At 37.1% G+C, this 19,692-nt stretch overlaps 1 long non-coding RNA gene across 1 annotated transcript in view; it reads left to right on the forward strand.

Annotated features, from left to right (window-relative positions):
* Positions 1–8,615, forward strand: part of LOC122802048 — a 129,106-nt gene extending 120,491 nt beyond the window's left edge. The window contains exon 3 of the long non-coding RNA XR_006364860.1: positions 8,252–8,615. This is a non-coding gene — a long non-coding RNA (uncharacterized LOC122802048). The remainder of the gene's footprint in view (positions 1–8,251) is intronic.
* The last annotated feature ends 11,077 nt before the right edge of the window (positions 8,616–19,692 follow it).

Raw genomic sequence — 19,692 nt, forward strand, 5'->3', positions numbered from 1 at the left:
TTCCCAAGGCACTCATTCCTCATTACCTAGCTACTCAAATGTGGAGACATACATCTTAACACAGGCCGACCCTCTAATCTTAACCACAAGAGTAACCCCAAAGATTTAAACATACTTACACTGAACCTTAGAAGTATATGTAATAAAATAACCCCACTGCATGCTGGATTGATAAAAAAAACTTGACATACTAGCACTTACCGAGACATGGCTACACCCCAATGTAAAAGACTCAGAAATAATACCTCCAAACTTTGCAATAACCAGAAGAGATAAATCTAAAAAAGGGGGAGGGATAGCCCTTCTATATCCCTCAACGCTCAACATCACACACTACACCAGTAATATACCCATCTTTTCTAATGTTGAGGTTCTAATATCTTTTTTGAACCTTAACATATCAAAACAAATTTGCATAATAGTAATATATATCCCACCAGGTACCAATATACCAGTGTTGGAAAATATTTTATCCTGGACATCCCAAACAATAAACCTTGAAACAATAATCTTAGGAGACGTCAATATAGATTGGCAAACCATAGCTTCAAACATCCCCACAAATAGTATACATCTGTATGTTTTTTCTCAACTTATCAATACTCCAACTAGATACAGCAAAGATCTTAGCTGCCAGTCCACCTTAGACTGGATCCTAGCATTTCACCCCACCAATTACCCCTCTTTCAGTACACTGTCGAGCTCCCTGAGCGATTATCTGCCAGCTTATTCCCTTAGAACAAACTCCCAACAACTAGCAGTATGCACTCTAAAATCATTTAGGAACTCAAATGATTTTTTGTCAGAGTAAAGTCGACATTCTACTACATAAAATAGACTTGACAGCCCTTAAATAACTTCCCCTTAATGATGCTGTACTATACTTTAATAATACCTTCCTTCACATACTTAATACCATAGCTCACATTTGTATGAAAAGAATAAAAAATAACTCAGTACCATGGTTCTCTAAAGAATGTAAATACCTGAAGAAACAAATGGACCTAGCCTGGATAACCTGGAAACAAAACAAAGATGAACAAAATAATGTTAATTTCAAAACACTGTGTTACAAAGGGACAAAACTAATCAGCAGAGATAATAAGGCATACTATTCCCAGCTTCAACTCCAGCATAAAATCAACCCCAATACATTCTGGCACTCCATATCATCTCTACTTAACCCTGGAATAAAAGAAGAGCACACTCTATCACCTGATACTACTCCATCACAAATAGCCAAAAACATTAACAAGCACTTCATAAAAATCAATATCAGACCTACTAACTAGCACCTCTAATGCTAGAACCCCCCACCCTTCAACCTATTCAGACACCAACCCTAGACCTTTGACTACTTCTAACCCTGTCATTAATAACCCCCCTACTCTACAAAATGTCATACAAACCCCATTCTCATTTCAGCCCATACCCACTGACATCATTAAGAAACTGCTACAAAAACTAAAACCCTGCTCCACCTCACCTGGTAATCTTCCACCACACTACCTCAGATTGGCTGCTAACTCTATTGTCTACCCAATCAATATCCTTATATAGAGGTCTTTATCTAAATCAAAAGTACCTAACACATGGAAACAATCTTACATCACCCCATCCACAAAGGAGACAACTCTTTTCAAACCATCCAATCCATCTTGTCACCCATATCCAAAATTCTCTATAGGCATCCATCAGCAGGTAATGCAATATCTGTTGCAAAACAATATTTTAACCCAAACCCAACAGGACTTCCAACCTAGCACAGCACAGCTACAGCCCTATTATCTTTTGCAGGCACCATGAACAAGGCCAGAGATGCAGGATGTTATACAACCTCAGTATTACTTGATGTCTCCAAGGCCTTTGACACAGTGTTTCACCCATTACTTTTGAACACACTGTCTAACTTAAGCTTCTCACATAACACAGTAAAATGGTTTCAGAGCTAACTCAAAGATCATAAACAAGCAGTGAAATGTTCCAATGAACTCTCACCCTTTCTCCACAACCCTACTGGAGTCCCTCAAGGCTCCATCCTAGGACCCCTACTCTTCAACATTTTCACAAACAACCTTCACACTGCCTCTCACCCTGGGACCCTCATTCAATACCCTGATGATTCCACCATAATCACTACTGCTCAATCATTATGAGAACTACTTTCTAAACCTCAACAGTCCTTTACTGCCATTGAATCCTGGCTAAGAAATGCCCAACTCTTTCTTAATTTAAAGAAGACAAAACTAGTACTCTTTCATCCCAAAAACATCTCTCATATCATTGATCATTTTAACATCCTTGCATCTGACAAAACTGTCATAGAAATGGTGCAGGAAACCAAACCTCTAGGAGTTATCACTGAACTTTCATTCAACCCCCATATACAGCAAAATATAAAGAAAACTCACCAAAAACTGGGACTCTTATATAGAAACAGACATTTCTTTACTGCAGCAACAAAAACAACCTTTCAAAAAAACATTTTTACTTCCCTCCCTTCCTTATGGTGCCCCTATCCTAACTAACTTACAAACTTCTACCCTAAGCAAGATGGAACAGTGCTACAACAAAAGTTGCAAAGTTTGCCACAAACTCTAAATATCACACACATCACTCTAAACCACTCCTAGAACTAAACTGGCTTGAACTCCCCGACCAACTTGCCTTTATTCAGATATCCACATTGAGCAGCCTTATTTTCGGGTCTGTATTAGATAAATGAAAGTTTATCTAATCGAGCGCTCACATGAGCTAAAATTCCGGAACTCGAAACCGCAATTGTGAGATCACGGTACAGTGAAGATGGGAATATTTGCCCTTTCCTCCCTGTAGTGCGATCTCGGAATTGGAATATATATTTAGCAGGGGGTGTGGGGGGGGTGCAGCCCCCACATTTGCAGTTTCGAATTCCTGGATTTTCACTTGTGAGTGTTCAGTTGTTTATCTAATATAGACCCTTATTTTCAAGCCTACTGCCTGCCCTGCACTAGCCAATCTAGTCACACCTTACACACCAAATCAATCCCTACGATTAGAAGACAAAAGTCTCTTCACTATCTCAAACCCCACAATAAAACCAGGTCAGTCTTTGTATTCATACTCTGTCTCTATACCTTGGAATTCACTTCCTCTTGCTACTAGATCTATGCCCAGCCTAACCCATTTCAAAGCCTTTTTAAAAAATCATCTCAAAAATACATGGCTCTGCTCCTGCATAAAGCCTGCCTAATTCTCAGCTCTTCCTCTTCTTCCACAGTAGCCTCATCCTCCTCTTCTGTCACATTTCAGTCCCTCACAGTTTGCAACATCCTTAGGATATTCTAACTCCTTCTCTGTTTCTGCACCATATCATTAAGCTACTGCTCAGGCTGTATTGCTTCTATTCTTTTTGACTCTCACTAGCTTTCTGCATCACTAACTTTCTGGCTATTATTTTCCTAACTGGAACTAATATTCTAGTTTTTATGTTTTATAACAGTCAATGTCACGCATTGCACTACCTATGTACTATTTTTTGGACACTGTCTACATCATGTATGGTGAGAGTAACTATTATTTTCTATAATGTTTTAACTCTATAGAATTGTCTATATGTGTAGTGTATATTGTAACATCTTGTAACATAGTCTGCTCTTTAAACTTATTTTGTATAGTATTTCTAATGTCAATTGTATTGTACTGGATTATATTGTATTTGCGATGTACTGTATGTAGAGCTATTCTCCCTGGGCCTCTGCTGAAAATGGGTTCTGTAGACCCAGTCAGACCACCCTGGTAAACAAATGTCAAATAATTAAATAACATTATCAGACAAGACAAGTTATAGCAGGGTGTCAAAAATGAAATTACTATATGTTCATATATATGTATATATATATATATATATATATATATATATATATATATATATATATATATATATATATAAATATTTCTATATATATATATATATATATATATATATATATGTACATATATATTCATACATATATATATATATATATATATATATATATATATATATATATATATATATATGGTTCTACCTGAGTTAGATGGACGTACATAATAAATCTCACTCACTTCACTGACGAGAACACGAAAATCCACATCACCGACAGCTGACATAACCGACTCACAGCCGACATCCATGTGCTAATAGCGCCTCCTACCATGTTCCAGGTAATGTAAATAGTTGTCTGTCATCAGCATAGCGTTATTTTCCTGTGAGTATACTGTATGATTTATGCTGATGACAGACAACTATTTACATTACCTGGAACATGGTAGGAGCGAGAGGCGCTATTAGCACATGGATGTCGGCGTAGTCGGTTATGTCAGCTGTCGGTGATGTGGATTTTCGGTGTTCTCGTGTCGGGTAAGTGAGTGTCGATTATGTGGTACGTCGACGAACTCAGGTAGAACCATATATATATATATATATATATATATATATATATATATATATATATATATACATATATAGATGTGTTGTATCTGTTTGGTATACATTTTCTGTACTGTTGCATGACTGGGCTGGATGATATGTGTCTAAAAACATTACATTTATGTATATCTGCATGGCTTAGTGGTAAGTTATTTTGTCCATGGCATGCAGGGTCCTGGTTCCGAACCTTGCTGAGGCTGCTTATTTTGTTGCTAGGCAGAACATGGGCAATTGGATACAGAGTGATTAAGGCACTTTAAAGCAGTTGTAACTGGATCTGTGAGGGTTTGCACGGAGGTAAGGATTGCTAACTTCCGGTTACAGTTTCTTATACTCAGTTAGCTTCTAAATTGCTTAATCTGTGTGGGCAGTGCTTACCCCCATGCAAACGCACTTAAACAAACTTACTAGTGCTTATATATGCTTACTACTGCTTATTTGTGCTTAAACCTGCTTACTAGTGCCTTATTCATTATGACACTGACACTTCACATTTGCATTTCCTGCAGTACTCCAGTTCATAAATATATGTTATTTAGTGTGTTTTGCAACTAAAATATTGGTAATAACGTGCTTTGCCATGTAAAATACACTGCGCTGCAGTTCCTGCTCACTACACTATTGCTGTGCTGCCTCATTTGCAAATATCTTCCTTGTTATCCTCTTCAGCCTTTTAAGCTGCTTTAACTGTAGCTAAGCGATGGGCACACCCGCGCACCTACGGTTAGCTTTAATCGGATATTTAAAAAAAACAAATGGGTTTCTTCATTTTATTTTTATGCACTGTTGCTGTTGTATAGATGGCAGACTATTGGTGGGGATATGCAGACACTTATGAGTGGTCTCGCTCATTCCTTACCGCTTTTTCCTGTTCTACATTGCAGGGGCATGTTTGTTCTGAGAGCTCTGCTCTCAGACACGCCCCCTGCACTCTTACACACTATGTGTAAGCCTAGGAGTTCAGGCAGTGCACCTTATTAATATGCATGGTGCGCTGCCTTCCTGCTCCTAAACGGGCGCTGCCGTGCAGGACTAAGCTAGTCCTGCATGGAAGATTAGTAAATCCGGGGGAAAATCTTCATACTTTTACTATAGTAATTTCCTGGTTACAGGTCTCAAGTGGATTTTAACTGCTTGGATAAAATATGCGTATACCTTATTTGCTTTCAGTGTACTAAATTACAGAATGCCTATTTAGAGACACTATAAAATAATGCTGAATGTTCTGATAGGTATATGTAAGCTTAATATCCTATAAATATTTTGTAATATAAATGTGTATAAATTTAAGTTGCTGTAAATACTATATAGCATACTGAATATGGTGAAAAAAAACTAAATTAATATACCTTGGTATTATACAGGGCATTTTTACTGTTAATCCATGTAAATCCCTGTGCAAGTGTACCTGATGTGGAACTTTCCCCCAGGCTTCCACTAAAAAGGTATTTTGCCCAAACAGACTTTCCTGGAAATCATAGACATATAAGTACATACATAAATATTTAGCATGACCTGAGCAGATAGGACAAAATGAATTTAGGACAACTGGCATAATTAAAAAAATGTTTCCATCTTTTTATTTGCTAAACAGCACATTTTTTGAAGTTAACTGCAAAATCCACTATAAAAAAATCCAGCAATTAACAGTTTCAGTTTGAAAATCAAAATTCCAAAATTATTCCACAGGAGCTGGCAAAACAAAAGCACAGCTGACTTTATATTCCATTTTTCAGCAAGTGCTGCTTTACTGGTTAGAATTATAAAACATCAAAGACTGGAAACATGCACTACATTATCTCATTGGTAGGCATCACTAAGAGTGAAAAAGATTTGTCAGAATACTCAGAAGAAAGAATTAACCCAAATCAAAATCCATAAAGATTATGTTAACTTGTCCATAACAGTTCATGCCCACGCAAAGCTAAAATTGTCAAGCTTTCCTGTTAAATTTATTTATAGCATTAGGAAATGGATTTTAAAAGTATAATATGAAAGGGAGCTAAACTAGTTTAAGCTATTAATGAGCAATCACAACTTTTCACTGAACTATGGCATTTTACACCCTCATTTGCTTTCTAAATTCAGTGACTTCTTCCTGATGACTGTGCATTGGAGTCTACCAAAGATATCCATGAAATGCATAAATATCTATTTATTTTTTGGAATTAATATGCTAAAGTCAACTATCTGTAGATGTCACAAAGTTTGCCTTTTTTATGGGCTATCAGCAAATACCTCCCAATCTTCATTTATGATGAAAAAAAAAAACAAATTTAATTAAAAGGTTCTGAACATGAACAATAGGGCGGCCACAGCAAGAGGTTCTCCAGTTCGATTCTTGGCTGGGGTGTCTTCTGTATGGAGTCTGCATGTCCTCTCTGTGGTCACGTGGGTTTCCTCCAGGTGCTCCGCTTTCCTCCCACATCCCAAAGACATGCTGTAGGTGGATTGGACACTCTAAAATTGGCCCTAGGTGTGTGTGTGTGTGTGTGTGTGTGTGTGTGTGTGTGTGTGTGTGTGTGTGTGTGTGTGTGTGTGTGTGTGTGTGTGTGTATGTGTGTGCCTTCTGTGGAAGGTTGGGCACCGGGCTGGCAACTCAACACTGTAAAACTCCACTGCCAATCATGAGCGGACAAGGTGATCCACTGTGGTGACCCCTAACCAAGAAAAGCTGAAAGAAGAAGTTCTGAACACGAACAGAAAACACATTCTTGAGTTTATGCAATAATAATTGACAGTGTCCTAGTCTAATATCGGATAAAAATCACCTCACAAAATTATTACCTGCTGCATGTACACATCTACCTCAAGTAAGAAGTAAACTTGATTATGTTCAGACATGACAAGTGAAATACATAACAGCCAATAAAAAAGGCAGTTATTATAATAGAAATTTACACTGTGCTTTGGTCTATTAAAGTCCAAACTTTTATCAGAATCTAGACTTTGAAATGTCTTTATAACACTGAAAAGTTGCTCTTGAAATATTTATCATTCTTTTTAAATCATAGCTTTTATCTTTAAGCATTGTATTATCAGTGATATATATATATATATATATATATATATATATATATATATTTATTATTTTTTTTTTTTTTGCTTTACATTGCAGCTATGCACATCCTTTATCCACTGAGAAGCATTTTGTTTAGCTGACTGTACAGTTTGTTGACTACAATGGTCAAAGTGTTCACTTATATTGTGCTGATAGCCCATAAAAAAGGCAAAATTTGTCACATCTACAGCTAGTTGTATTTGGCTTTATTGGCCTAAATGCCTTAATGAAGAAAAGTAAAAATTCAGTGAGCATTCAGAAGCCGCATATCTGGTACGCTTGTCTGTCTTTAAGGGGTCATTTGCATATTTCCCATATGCCTCCTTCAAAGGAGGTTTAATATCTTACACAGTAAAGATTTCCTTTTTTTTTTTTTTGCCTGTGTGGTCATCTTTTTTGAGTAAGAGTTTTGCTTTTTTTTTTTAAATGAAAGCAATAAGCGGAACATAGCTTACTAACCCAAAATAAATGCACATAAGTAATCATGATAGAATAAAACCAACAGTTTCATTACTTTTCGCTGCATGTTTGCCATCAGTTCAGTGTGACAAAAAACAAAACAAAATATGACTACGATAAGATTAATTCCACATTGTGTAGAGTAAACTCCATCTAACAAGGTTTAGTTTTAAAGTATTAACCAACTGAAAAAAATATGTGGCATGCTTACAAAGCTGTAAGGTTTTAGCCTGTGTTTTTTACAAGTTATCTTATACTGGATATTTTTCTTCTTTTCACAGGTGTTGCTTACGCATACGTGCTTGGTCTATGGAGTGAAAATATACTGGATGAAAAAAAATGGCTGAAACTATTTGCTACAGAATACATACCCTACAGCAACACCTACTTGCATTTTCTGTGGAGATAGTTAACTCTCTTGCTTCAGTAAATCTTATTCATTAAAGTCAAAGACATGTAAAACTAATCAAGATCTCATTAATGTATGTTCCTGATTTAAAATACATAACCAGTGTCCATATATTGTTAAATAGTTTGAAGTCAAACTATCACAAGCTGTGGTACATTCAAATCTGCATATGCAGTGATGTCTTATGCTCTGATTCTTGAACCACTTGAAAATAAAATTGCTCATTTAGCATTTGATATTTGTCTTATTGTTTAACAAATTCTAAGTACACATAATTATTATTATAATGTGAGCATGGATCCAAATGGAGAGATGAAGCAAGCAAGAAAATGAGAGTAGTTTTGCTGTAATACTGCAACTGTACTGAGCTCTCCTCATCCTGAAGAAAGTAGATGTTTATGCACTTACTGAAACATGGTTTAAATCCGCAGGGAGCATCCGGGCAGTCAAGGTTATAATGCCTTCCACACATTTAGACCTGTTACTGTACAGGAAGGGACAAAAGGTGTAGGTGTCTCCTTTCAAATAAAAATAAAACCTGGGACACCAGGTAACCCTAGAACTTTTAGAAAGTATTCCGAGGCAAACTTCCTATTTCAAAGCGACACACTGGTAACATTTCAAGGCTTGCCAAACCCAGAGAACACTGCTGTCTACAGTGAGTCTTTCACATGAACCCTCTACAATGTTCCCTGGGTTTGGCAGCTGTACAGAGGATGTGGAATCTATGCAAACAAAATCTAAACTAACTGTAAAAACAAGCAACCCTGGTAGAATAACATCATCATCAATAGATTATATAACAAAAGGAAGAAAATCCTTGTCAAAAATAGAGTGTGTAATACCCAGCAAGGTAAGAATACCTCATCAAACTAAATAAACAACTCAAGGGACTAATTAGGTCAATCAAAGCCAAATTTGAGGTAAAAATAGTCTGTCAGACTAAGGACAGCCACAAGGTATTATTCAGTTTTGTTCAAAACCTCAAAGGCAACAAACAACAATGTGCCAAATTAATTGCAGGTACAGCCTCTTATACTGAGCCTGTGTACACAGCAAACCTAGTGGCTGAGTAACTCATCCCAATTTTATCCCATTTCCTCTCCCCAGCACCTCTCAACAAATACAGAAATACCCCAACCATAGCTCCCCCGACTATTACCAAGGAACAGATCCTCACTCCATTTCCATGACAAAAAACATTACATCAATGAGACCTGATAATATTCCAGAATACTTCCATAATAGCATGCAACGTGACATTTTAGAGCCTCTAGATGCACTGTTCAGTTATAGACCCCATACAGTCTTCATGTCAAGCAAATAGAGGACTGCAACTGTTATGCCACTGCACAGAGGTGAACCATCTGTTGACCCAGAAAACTACTGCCTGACTAGTCTGATATGCAAAGCCATGAAAATAATTATCATGGACATGATAAAAAACAAAATAAGAAAGCTTCAGGTGCAGTATCCAGCTCAGTTTTGTTTCATCAAGGGTAAGTCATGCCTACACATCCTAGTGGACTTTGTGAAGATTACCAAGGCAATGGATGAGGGCAAAAATGATGCATACTGCAAACCTTGACCTTACCAAAGCATTTGACACAATTCCACTGTTGGGTATTCTAGACAAGCTCACTTAATTAGGTATAAATCACAGCATCACCCACTGGATAGCCAAATAGTTGAAGGATAAGACCCAAGAAGCTAAGATAGGGGAGCCAACATCCACAAAAAGGCCAGTCACTAGCAGAAGCCCTTAGGGCTCAGTGCTGGGGCTGCTCCTGTTTGGCAAGTACTTCTCTGAAGTCAAGGCAAATGTCAAAGGCCTCTGGCTGACCACATTTGCAGATGCTTGAAAATTAGGTAGTCACTGAATCCCCCCAAGACACAAACATTCCTCAAAAGGGAATGACAATGACAAAACTGGTGCTTGCATCACGGTCTTAAATATATGGTCAAAGCATTCACAAAATGGTTTATCAGCCGGTTCACAGGACATGGCCCTACCTGGAGAATTGACTATTTAGTTGTAACAGATTGCTAAATATGGTATATCCCCGAGTAACACCTTTGGTGGAGTTAATTCACGTTCACTATGTGGAATGGTCACTGATGCTTTTAATCAAACAGGATGAGTCATTTGAATGGTTTATCAAAGCTATTATTGAATTGAACTGCCCTCCAGTGAGTACTGAATCTATCTGTGATGTTCAGATTGATAACTGGCTTTGTACCCCTACATTTAGCTTTGGCATGCCTAACAGGGACTTTAAGGGTAGTTTAAAAATGCAACTTGATGTATTTGAACTTTTAAGTTTAGGAGTTTACAGCTGGAAAATTCTTATTTCCACAAATGTTGATGTGGGAAATGTGTCACAAATGCGTCAAGAGTTTGGAAATACCATAATGGTGTTGAATTTAAATCAACATTGCACAATGACTTAGCTGAACGTTTTGACTAAACCAGGCCTAAGATTTTGGAACTCCTAATTAAAGAGAATGGTCATAAACTGGATTGAATTAATAATGACATAAAAGCACTAAATGCATGTATTTATAAAGATTTCCTTTTTCTTTCATACAAAACTGATTGCAATGTTAGTTTTTTATAAAATTGATAAACAAATTGAGTCCAATAGGATGCGCAAAATGAGGAAGTTTGATAGGGATAGGCAAGAATATGTTGCTGGAAGAACCTATCCCAAACTCCTCATCTCAATTTTAAAGGTAATGTTCTTTATACCAACTCATCTGAGGTTAATGAGGCAAACAAGACTAGCAAACATTTTCTTGAAGATTAACATCAAGCACTTTTTTGGGCTGTCCCAGGTCCCCTAGTTCAGTGTTCTGAAAGATTAGTGAACCAGAGGCCCACCAACCATTTAGCCCCAAATGTGAACCATTACAAGAGCTGGTCCTTGAATCACTGAGGAAGAGGCAGGGGCAAAATGAAAAGACATTAAGTATTTCTTCTCAGTTGATTTGCCATTGAGATTGCCAAGAAACTTTTGGACTGTTAGTTGAGGACTCTTTCAAATTATTTAACTTGTCCGGTGTTATGCTTTTTGAAACTTCATTAACTGTGTTTTAAAAGGGTTTTAATTTTATTCCCAGTTTTAAGTTCAATAGTGCCAGGGCTTTAATTCAACTTAAATTATTTACTAGGAATTTAAATGTTAAACTATTTTTTTTATAAATTTGTTTTTATTCCTGAACCTTTAACTTGCTTAAAGAGGAAAAGTGTGTTTTTGCCACCACCAAATTGTTGGGTGGCAGTATTTGAAAAGAACTGTGAGGACCACTTTAGGGAGATCTCCACACAAAAAAGTAGGTGCATTGATAATCTCATGGTAGATGAAAGACAGATTCATCAGATCTTAAGAAAAATAGAAGTTTTTCAAATAATGAATTCAGGAAAAAGGGGAAGGGGTTATAATTACAGACAGGTTTAGATTATTCAAGTAAAATTAGATTATTCAAGTAGATTATTGAAGTAAAATATTTTAGCTATTTTAGTTATAATATCCCGCTACCTAAAGAAGTTGCACAGCTGAATTTCACCTGCAGTTGAAAAAGTTCACAAGGAACAAATACATTGAGTTATGTCTATGTAAGGCAATTTTCAAGACTAATAACTTAATTTGTTAAGTCATGCATTAGCATGTTCTGTTTTGTAGTGTTGACTCTGCTGGAAGAACATCCCCACCCCCACTTACTCACCCACACTCACAGGCCTTTTACTGCTGAAGGTGAAGCTACATTAACACTTTAGCATATTTTACTCTTGTCAGTGTAATATATCCCTGGAAATACACTGAAAAGCCCATAACTATAAAATTAGATGCCGTGACTTAAGTCAAAGTCAAGTATTTAGAGTTCAGAAACCTTGTCTTTGTATCCATAAACATTCTACCTCACTGATTGTTTATGGTAGTAAACCATCTGGAGGATTCTTTCCACTCCATTGGCTTCACTTACTCCACTCCCCTGCCTTTCCCCCATATCCCACCCAACCCCAGCACCTCTACTCATATCCCAAGCAAACCACTCCCCCTCATTCCTATGCTCCAGTTTATATACAACTCTACCTTGTCCCCAATAACATTTCATTCACACCTTACTTACTTTTATTTAACAAAACGTATCTGTTTTTCCTTACATCCATCACTTTGAATTGTCGTCCCCCCTACTATAATTCTTTGCATCTTACTCTACTTCACCATCACAATACAAGCACCACCTCAAACTATCTTACATTAACTTCAGGCTTACCACCTTCTCTTCTACTATACACATAAACTAACATTGCACCATAATTTTACTACTGACCAATCACATCTCCCCCACCCCTCCTTATCACAATCCACAAGGCAAAACACCTAACCACATTGTCAAAGCCCAACATGAAGTCAAAAAATGTTCAATCTTACCTTCAGCTGCACACATATCACAAGATAACATAATCTGTATTTACACCTGATATTACATTCTAACAAATAAATACCACTTTTACTATTTTTGAACCCACTATCACAGTTGACATGTTCCTCCTAACCTGCCTAGCCTATTTACTCTTAATTCTCAACCTCACTACAGCTATATCCTCACTTACCCCCTCACACCAATATACAACAACAACTTCCTCCAACCATCTCCCCAATAAACAACACAGCTTCTCACATATCTCCTCTCAGCTTTTCTCCTATTCCATCCAATATTATCCAAGCCTCAAATTGGCCTCCTCACCTCCTATGAAGCCACAGTTTACACCAGTACCATGAACTATGAATAAAAAAACACTTCCCAAGGCACTCATTCCTCATTACCTAGCTACTCAAATGTGGAGACATACATCTTAACACAGGCCGACCCTCTAATCTTAACCACAAGAGTAACCCCAAAGATTTAAACATACTTACACTGAACCTTAGAAGTATATGTAATAAAATAGCCCCACTGCATGCTGGATTGATAAAAAAAACTTGACATACTAGCACTTACCGAGACATGGCTACACCCCAATGTAAAAGACTCAGAAATAATACCTCCAAACTTTGCAATAACCAGAAGAGATAAATCTAAAAAAAGGGGGAGGGATAGCCCTTCTATATCCCTCAACGCTCAACATCACACCCTACACCAGTAATATACCCATCTTTTCTAATGTTGAGGTACTAATATCTTTTTTGAACCTTAACATGTCAAAACTAATTTGCATAATAGTAATATATATCCCACCAGGTACCAATATACCAGTGTTGGAAAATATTTTATCCTGGACATCCCAAACAATAAACCTTGAAACAATAATCTTAGGAGACGTCACTATAGATTGGCAAACCATAGCTTCAAACGTCCCCACAAATAATATAAATCTGTATGTTTTTTCTCAACTTATCAATACTCCAACTAGATACAGCAAAGATCTTAGCTGCCAGTCCACCTTAGACTGGATCCAAGTATCCCACCCCACCAATTACCCCTCTTTCAGTACACTGTCGAGCTCCCTGAGCGATTATCTGCCAGCTTATTCCCTTAGAACAAACTCCCAACAACTAGCAGTATGCACTTTAAAATCATTTAGGAACTCAAATGATTTTTTGTCAGAGTAAAGTCGACAATCTACTACATAAAGTAGACTTGACAGCCCTTAAACAACTACCCCTTAATGATGCTGTACTATACTTTAATAATACCTTCCTTCACATACTTAATACCATAGCTCACATTCGTATGAAAAGAATAAAAAATAACTCAGTACCATGGTTCTCTAAAGAATGTAACTATCTGATGAAACAAATGGACCTAGCCTGGATAACCTGGAAACAAAACAAAAATGAGCAAAATAATGTTAATTTAAAAACACTGTGTTACAAAGTGACAAAACTAATCAGCAGAGATAATAAAGCATACTATTCCCAGCTTCAACTCCAGCATAAAATCAACCCCAATACATTCCGGCACTTCATATCATCTCTACTTAACCCTGGAATAAAAGAAGAGCACACTCTATCACCTGATACCACTCCATCACAAATAGCCAAAAACATTAACAAGCACTTCATAAAAATCAATATCAGACCTACTAACTAGCACCTCTAAAGCTAGAACCCCCCCACCCCTCAACCTATTCAGACACCAACCCTAGACCATTGACTACTTCTATCCCTGTCATTAATAACCCCTTACTCTACAAAATGTCATACAAACCCCATTCTCATTTCAGCCCATACCTACTGACATCATTAAGAAACTGCTACAAAAACTAAAACCCTGCTCCACCTCACCTGGTAATCTTCCACCACACTACCTCAGATTGGCTGCTAACTCTATTGTCTACCCAATCAATATCCTTATATAGAGGTCTTTATCTAAATCAAAAGTACCTAACACATGGAAACAATCTTACATCACCCCATCCACAAAGGAGACAACTCTTTTGAACCATCCAATCCATCTTGTCACCCATATCCAAAATTCTCGAGAGGCATCCATCAGCAGGTAATGCAATATCTGTTGCAAAACAATATTTTAACCAAAAACCCAACATGACTTCCAACCTAGCACAGCACAGCTACAGCCCTATTATCTTTTACAGGCACCATGAACAAGGCCAGAGATGCAGGATGTTATACAACCTCAGTATTACGTGATGTCTCCAAAGCCTTTGACAGTGTTTCACCCATTACTTTTGAACACACTGTCTAACTTAAGCTTCTCACATAACACAGTAAAATGGTTTCAGAGCTAACTCAAAGATCATAAACAAGCAGTGAAATGTTGCAATGAACTCTCACCCTTTCTCCACAACTCTACTGGAGTCCCTCAAGGCTCCATCCTAGGACCCCTACTCTTCAACATTTTCACAAACAACCTTCACACTGCCTCTCACTCTGGGACCCTCATTCAATACCCTGATGATTCCACCATAATCACTACTGCTCAATCATTACGAGAACTACTTTCTAAACCTCAACAGCCCTTTACTGTCGTTGAATTCTGGCTAAGAAATGCCCAACTCTTTCTTAATTTAAAGAAGACAAAACTAGTACTCTTTCATCCCAAAAACATCTCTCATATCATTGATCATTTTAACATCCTTGCATCTGACAAAACTGTCATAGAAATGGTGCAGGAAACCAAACCTCTAGGAGTTATCACTGAATTTTCATTCAACCCCCATATACAGCAAAATATAAAGAAAACTCACCAAAAACTGGGACTCTTATATAGAAACAGACATTTCTTTACTGCAGCAACCAAAACAACCATTCAAAAAAACATTTTTACTTCCCTCCCTTCCTTATGGTGCCCCTATCCTAACTAACTTACAAACTTCTACCCTAAGCAAGATGGAACAGTGCTACAACAAAAGTTGCAAAGTTTGCCACAAACTCTAAATATCACACACATCACTCTAAACCACTCCTAGAACTAAACTGGCTTGAACTCCCCGACCAACTTGCCTTTATTCAGATATCCACATTGAGCAGCCTTATTTTCGGGTCTGTATTAGATAAATGAAAGTTTATCTAATCGAACGCTCACATGAGCTAAAATTCCGGAACTCGAAACCGCAATTGTGAGATCACGGTACAGTGAAGATGGGAATATTTGCCCTTTCCTCCCTGTAGTGCGATCTTGGAATTGGAATATATATTTAGCAGGGGGTGTGGGGGGGGTGCAGCCCCCACAATTGCAGTTTCGAATTCCTGGATTTTCACTCGTGAGTGTTCAGTTATTTATCTAATATAGACCCTTATTTTCAAGCCTACTGCCTGCCCTGCACTAGCCAATCTAGTCACACCTTACACACCAAATCAATCCCTACGATTAGAAGACAAAAGTCTCTTCACTATCTCAAACCCCACAATAAAACCAGGTCAGTCTTTGTATTCATACTCTGTCTCTATACCTTGGAATTCACTTCCTCTTGCTACTAGATCTATGCCCAGCCTAACCCATTTCAAAGCCTTTTTAAAAAATCATCTCAAAAATACATGGCTCTGCTCCTGCATAAAGCCTGCCTAATTCTCAGCTCTTCCTCTTCTTCCACAGTAGCCTCATCCTCCACTTCTGTCACATTTCAGTCCCTCACAGTTTGCAACATCCTAAGGAAATTCTAACTCCTTCTCTGTTTCTGTACCATATCATTAAGCTACTGCTCAGGCTGTATTGCTTCTATTCTTTTTGACTCTCACTAGCTTTCTGCATCACTAACTTTCTGGCTATTATTTTCCTAACTGGAACTAATATTCTAGTTTTTATGTTTTATAACAGTCAATGTCACGCATTGCACTACCTATGTACTATTTTTTGGACACTGTCTACATCATGTATGGTGAGAGTAAGTATTATTTTATATAATGTTTTAACTCTATAGAATTGTCTAGATGTGTAGTCTATATTGTAACATCTTGTAACATAGTCTGGTCTTTAAACTTATTTGGTATAATATTTCTAATGTCAATTGTATTGTACTGGATTATATTGTATTTGTATTGTACTGTATGTAGAGCTATTCTCCCTGGGCCTCTGCTGAAAATGGGTTCTGTAGACCCAGTCAGACCACCCTGGTAAACAAATGTCAAATAATTAAATAACATTATCAGACAAGACAAGTTATAGCAGGGTGTCAAAAATGAAATTACTATATGTTCATAGGTTTATAGGTTGTACTAGGCTATCGGCCCTAGGGCCTATACATGCCTAGCCATAACAATTCCCTGGCTATTTCTTCCCACACTATTTATAAAAAAAATTGACCGACCTTGCAGGTTTTGAACTTAGGACCCTGTACACTATCATCACAACACTTAACCACTACACCATGACCACTATATCATACAGTAAGCTTGATTTAATTCTTAATTATTTGGTACTTCAAGGGACTATGCGTCATGAGACTCTCAGATTTCTGAAGATAATCAAACCTATTGTCCCTTCTATTTTTGGTATACCCAAGTTCCACAAATGTCAGAGTGACCCTCATTTAAGACCGATTGTTGCAGCTACAGGATCCAAAAATGGAACCTTGAGCTACTTTCGTTGATGAAAAGTGTAAAGGGGTTGTAGTTACTAGGCCCAAAAATTTAAGAGATTCATGGCATTTACTTGAAAACCTGAACTCTTTAACCTATGATGAAGGGGTTCTGTTTATTACTATGGATGTCATTAACTTATTCACACTGATACAACATTCTGTAGGTTTAGAATTTTTTTTGTTATTTCTGAGTGTTCAGATTGTCTTTCTTATAAATGAAGTCCAGATTTTGGAAACCTTATTAGAAATGGTGTTGACCAACAATTTTGTATTCTTTGAAGGTGAAAATTTCCATCAAATATCTGGTCTTGCAATAGAAGTGGCATGTGCCCCCTACCCGTATGCTAATCAGTATTATCAGTGTGGAAAGAGCTACATATGTTTACCTTGGAATACAGTTCTTTAATTTATGCCTATTACAGATTCCCGAATGGCATTGTAATCCTATGGAAAGGTTCTTTGGAACAATGGGAGGCATTTTGTTTGAGTTAGAGAGGTCTACTTTTTTTTTAAGTTTTGCCCACCATACCAACATATCTAGGATCAACCTTTTGGGTGTTACTGTAGAGAAAAATCAAACTTTTATCTGCTATACTTCTGCTATTTAACATAAGGAGACATTTCCCAGTTCATACTTACATTTTAGTAGTTGTCATCCCTTTCGTCAACAGATGGTTTGGTTGTCTACATTGACTTTTGATAACAATGTTTTTAAACTACTCTGAAGAAGTTCAGAAAACTTTGCCTGGACAAAAGCACCTAGTTCACAGCCATTAGTTGATTTTGTGGCATATTTTATTTACAAGTAATAAAGCATGCAGAAGTCATTTGGTTGAGATTCCCTCCGTTTCTGTTCATATGTTCCCCATTACCTCTGTCTTGCCCATCATACCTCCAGTTGAGGAGTAATCTTTGGAGTCTGTTTAGGGTGTAAAAATACCTATGCAAACACTTCTGTGCAAAAGGCGCAAATCTTTCAGACTTTTATCACATTTGGGAGCCATATATATGCCATCCCATTGTTTCCTTCAGAATTGCTTATCCAGTCTCTCTTCCCCATCTGTCCTCATCTCCTCTGATTGATTACTGTAATTATCATGCAATATTTTATATGCCATACTAATTAACCCTTAACAGCAACTTCTGTTCTAAAGTCAACGACAACTCTACTACAGCAGGTTGTTCAATAAAGATTCCCCTGTTCCTTTCACTTTAAGTATACTGTGATATCAACCCCTGATATGGAAGGCCATCTCTAGCCTGCAGTCCAAATATCTTTTTGGTCTCTTCCCTTACTATTACCATTTCCACTCTGGTTATTAGTTCCCAATACATTGGTTTCTTTGCCAGTTTTGTCCAGTAAATTCTATCCCCCCTTACCGATTCCCTGTACCCCCACTTGCAGCCATCCCTATATGCAAAATCTCCTTTCTCTATTTTTGTGTTGCCTTAGTTCTAAGAATGCTTTCTGCTACTTTAGCAATATAATATCCTGTATGGCTGTTGTTACTCTCCTTGGAGATCTGCATCCAGAATCAAATACTCTATTTCTTCAACCCCCCACCCCGCTTCATCATCATCCCCTTTCACTTTGAATAATAGCTTTCTGCTTGTGTTATGTATATGAGCCCTAATTGTTTATCTCTAAAATAGCCATTCAAATCAGGAAATCATGAACCACCTCGTTTTATTGGAAGGATCAACTTATTCCACTTGACCCAATGCCTCTTCCCCTCCCAAGTAAATTCCTTCAACTCTTTATTAATTACTGTCCACAACTTCTCCTCTGGCTGACAAAAATTTGCCTGACCTGTATATAAAACTAAAAAAAAAAAACTATAAAACCAAAAACACTAAAAACAGTTTCTCTGCTTGCATCTTGCTATCCATATCCATAAACAAGGGCTTCCAGTGTCTCAATTTTTGTATTGTCTTTTTTCTTTATTCTCTTCCAATATATTCTTAGCTGCCATAACAAAATCCTTTTAAATCATACTCCTAAATGCTTCATTTTAGCATAAACCCATAAATATGGGTATTGCTGAACCCATTCATGTGTTGGCACATAGGTTACAGTTCTAGCCTTCATTTTATGTTTATTAATTTTATACCACAAAAGATATGAAACTCTCTCAAAATGTTCCACAACACTGATATATTTTTTTCTGGTTTTATCAGATGCAAAATAATATTGTCTGTAAATACAGCCAAATTTTCTTGCCTACCATATCAATAATATTCTTGAAGTTCTCATTCTGTTATTT

The sequence above is a fragment of the Protopterus annectens genome, chromosome 5.part0 (genome assembly GCF_019279795.1).
Source record: "Protopterus annectens isolate FY-2018-M chromosome 5.part0, PAN1.0, whole genome shotgun sequence".
Lineage (NCBI taxonomy): Eukaryota > Metazoa > Chordata > Ceratodontiformes > Protopteridae > Protopterus > Protopterus annectens.